The sequence below is a fragment of the Sparus aurata genome, chromosome 18 (assembly GCF_900880675.1).
Source record: "Sparus aurata chromosome 18, fSpaAur1.1, whole genome shotgun sequence".
Lineage (NCBI taxonomy): Eukaryota > Metazoa > Chordata > Actinopteri > Spariformes > Sparidae > Sparus > Sparus aurata.
In genome coordinates, this window is record NC_044204.1 from 1346675 (window position 1) to 1351123 (window position 4449).

At 34.5% G+C, this 4449-nt stretch overlaps 1 long non-coding RNA gene across 1 annotated transcript in view; it reads right to left on the reverse strand.

Moving 5' to 3' along the window:
* Positions 1-1037, reverse strand: part of LOC115568272 (uncharacterized) — a 1412-nt gene extending 375 nt beyond the window's left edge. Inside the window, exons 1-2 of the long non-coding RNA XR_003981358.1 lie at positions 906-1037; positions 1-139 (exon numbers count right to left, since the gene is read on the reverse strand). The exon at positions 1-139 is cut by the window's left edge and continues 375 nt beyond it. This is a non-coding gene — a long non-coding RNA (uncharacterized LOC115568272). The remainder of the gene's footprint in view (positions 140-905) is intronic.
* Positions 1038-4449: the final 3412 nt, after the last annotated feature.

The following is a 4449-nucleotide window of genomic DNA, read 5'->3' on the forward strand; positions in this document are numbered from 1 at the left end:
GTGCTTAATTTGGTCATTGGTAAGTTGTAGATACTACTGTGTGTGCTGACACTGCTAACTGTGATGCAGTAGAATTAATAAAACACTTGACCTGAAAATTCCTGTGTCCATCAGTCCTGGTTGGGGGCTTTAGCTGTTCCTGCAAAAAGAGAGAAAGGGAACAAAGCTGAACATGATTTCTTTTGAAGTCTGATGAAGGATGAGTAAATCCCTTATATTAATTAATTCTTTAAAGACTGATTCAGACACGGTTGCAGTAATCATTTGTGTATGTTATTGGTCTAACTCTAGGCAACAAACAATCCAGGAGAATTTCATGCAAGGCTGGCTGCTGGTCCCCTTTCGACTCTCTCTGATCTGTCTGATTTTGTATTTAAATTTACATGATTACAAGAGTGGATTAAAAAGTAAATGTTATCATTATATGTTGCTCACTACCTTCATCACAGCTCTGAAGCCAAATTACTCTTACACAGTCAGATGAAACGTATGGCTTTCACAGTATGTGCACCCTTTGGAATTGTGTGGTTTTCTGCACTGATTGGTCATAAAAATGTGACCTGTGGATATCTGATTGTCACCAGGAGCACTGGCTTGAGGGTTTTCAATGAAGACAATTTAAGCGGGACAATTTTTTCTTGCGCTAATAACATATCACACTGTATGAGCAGTCATGCATAAAACATCTGCACCATCATACCATGCAGAAATCCACACTATTCCAGAAGGTTCACTCTTTTTCTTCCAACTGTGTAAAATAATGATAAGGATAAGGATGTACTGAAACTATGAAAATCAAGGCTAAACTTAATGATAAAGTTAGTGTTAGCTTACGTCAATTGTTAGCTGCTAGCTGAGTAGCAGCTAAGTTATCTTTGCTAAATTCGCATATACAAATCTCTTACCTGATCAATTTGAGCCAGCGATTCTTCACATCTGAAGGGATCCGAAAGAAACAAAAGCCATTCCTGCTCGAATGAGGACTGGTACAAAACACACCAGCATTTTGAAATACAGGAACCTTGACTTAGCCACTTGACAGCGGAGGGAAAAGTTGATGACGTCACATACGCGACATGTAGTCTTTCTCATCGTTTTTTCTCGACAGCCTTTAACTGAACAATTGCACAATAAACTGTCAAACTCTTGACGTGAAAAAATATCATTTAAACCCACAAACAACATTTGTGTAATCCAAGGCATATAACGACTGGGACCAGAAAATAATTACTTTCTGTCCATTCAAGCCCATGTATATTTTACGATCTCAGAGGTCCCATGGGGTCCACCGGATGGGGTAGTCGCTACGTCATCATATCCAAAAAGCCACTTCCGTGTCCATTCGCTAACATTCTAACGGTTTCTTCTACTGTCAAATGGTGCAGTGCTGTGTTTTGTTTTGTTTTTTTTTGTTTTTTAAAGCTTTATTTAACTTTTAAAAAATCTTACAAGTGTTCTCAAAGGGAACATTAAATTGCTTCTCTTTTCTCAATTATCAAAAATAAAATCTACAAGGCTTATTTAAAAAAATATATACATATATATATACACACATATATATAAATCAAATACAACAAGGCAAAAAAAACAAAAACAAAACAAAAAACAGAATCAAGTAAATACAAGGTCACAAATCAAGGCATCCTCTCTAATTGAGTCTCTTCTATGCCTGACACTCTGCACTGTGCAGCAACATCTATCAGCCCACGAATTCCTTCATATTCATCTGCCAGTAAACTCAGGGCCTCGAAGTACTTGTTCAACTCATTCTTAAAACACATCAATGAGGGTGATCTACCTTTCCACTTACAACAGTGTATGTGATATGTGATACTAAGACTATGATTATATTAATTAGATCAGACATTTTGGGGGGGGACATTTTCATTGTATACCAGAACTTGATCCTTTTTAAAGGGTGTGATGTTATCTGTTTTACTTTTTAACCAGTCATGCATGGATTGCCAGAACTGGATCACTACCGGACATGAATAAAAAAGGTGCTCGATAGTTTCACTATCTGACTGACAGAAGCCACATGGCTCCACCTCAAAACCAAATTTTCTTTTTAATGTGTCTGCAGCTGGATAATAACCATTGATAATTTTAAATTGTAATTCTTTTGCTTTTGGAGAGATTGGCCATTTCATATATTTAACATGCTTGCTTGAGATTTTTGAGTTGCTCTCGCTTGTTTTAATATTTGTAGCTCTAGCAAGATCATGAAAAATAATTTCTTTAAACTTGCTCCTTATGACTTTATTACTGCATTTTTTATCTCCAATTTGGATTTGTCCAATTCGAATATCTGGCAAGATTATCCTCACTTCTGAATGTGCAAGTGTGTTTTGAATTTGTTGGATTAAGGGAGCTGGTACTGCATGACATATTTTACAGTATTCTCTATGAGAACACTGTATATCAAATTTATCTTTGAAGGAATCTATTTTCATGATCGACCCTTGATTATCCATCAGGTCAGCTACAAATATTATTTTCTTGTCATACCAAGTTTGTGTAAATAGAGTTTTTCTATTTATTGTGATTGTTCTGTTGTTCCATAAGGTGGAGCCATGCGGGCTAAAATTATGTGTAAATAACATTTTCCAGTAGTGTAATATTTGCTTGTGAAATTCAGATAGTTTCACAGGCAATTTCGTAATTTCATAATCACATTTTAACAAAAAATCCAAACCTCCCACTTTTTTAAATATATTTTTGGGGATATGAAACCATATGGATTCAGACTGTGATAGAAAGGCTTTCATCCAGTTTACTCTGAACATTCCTATCATTGATTCAAAGTCTAATGTATTTAAACCTCCCTTGCTTACTTTTTTGACTAGATGTGACTTTTTTATATACTGTGTTTTGTTTCTCCATAAAAAATTGTATATAATCGAGTTGGCTTACTTAATGGTTTGAGAAGCAACAAATAAGGACTGGCATGGATAAACCAGTTTTTAAACGCCCTCAGCTTTGGACAATATGTTTCTTCCAAAAATGGAGAGATCTCTAGTTAGCCAATGATTTAGAGTTTTCTTCATGGTATCTAGTTTTTCATGAAAATTGTTGCTTTCCCTTAATTTGTTATCTTTGATTATATTCAAACCCAAGTATTTAACTTCTTTTTTCACAGGAATAGACATTATATGGTTTTCTTTGCAGGGGGACAGTGAGAGAAGCTCACATTGGTTCAAATTCAAACCCAAACCAGATGCTCTGGAGAATATGGAGATTACATTTAAGGCTTTTTCAATTATAGATCTATTACGTAGAAAAAATACTGTATCGTCAGCAAACTGACTGATACGAAATTCATAGTCAAAAGAGGTAATCCCTTTAATTTCCGAATGATTAACAATCAGATATGCTAGTATTTGCATACACAAGATGAAAAGTTTCGGTGATATGGGACACCCTTGTCTAATTCCTCTATGAATTTTTATTTTAGGGGTCATTCCTGGATTAAGAGAGATGTAGCTCATTATATCATTATAGAACATTTAAATGATCGCACAGAAATTAGCCCCAAACCCAAATTTTTCAAGTGTTTTGATCAGAAATGTATGTTCTATGGAGTCAAATGCTTTGAAAAAATCAATGAACAAAATAAAGCCTTCAGTTTCCAGGAGGGATTGATAGTCTAACATATCTAATATTAGTCTGACGTTGTTATGAATATTCCTACCTTTAATGAAAGCAGACTGGGACTCATCCACTAATTCAGCCAAAACCTGTTCGAGTCGATTAGCAAAAACAAGAGCTATTATTTTATAATCATTGCAAAGCAGAGTTATTGGTCTCCAGTTGTCAAGTTTCAGTAGATCCTTATTTGATTTAGGTAATAGAGTTATTAACCCTGTTTTCATTGTTGGGGACAAGCATCCTTTTTCTATGCATTCAATGAAGGCATTATAAGTCTTTGATGTCATTCCAAAAATGTTTGTAGAATTCTATTGTTATACCATCAATTCCTGGCAATTTTCCGTTTTTCATTTGCTTTAGTGCAGTGTTGATTTCGGATTTACTTAACTTTTCTTCTAAAATATTTTTTTCCCTCTCATTTAATATTTTTATTTTGTCTTTTACCAGTCCAAAAAGGAATTCACACTCTGTTTCTTGGAAGTTCGATTTATATAAATTATTATAAAAAAGCCATATTTCCTCATTTACTTGTTTCGGGTCTTCGATTATTAGATCATTTTTCTTCAGTTTACAAATCTTCTTTTTACTTTGTTTGTGTTTTTCTAATCCAAAGAAATAAGCTGAATTTTTTTCTCCATGTTCTAGCCACCTGGCTCTTGATCTTACATACGCCCCGTTTGCCTTTTCTAAATAGAGTTCATCAAACTGAAGTTGAAGGGCATGTAATTTAGCCTTTTCCTCTACTGAAGGTTCCGATGTGTTACATATTTTATTTATGTTTTCAATTAACTGTTCCTGTTT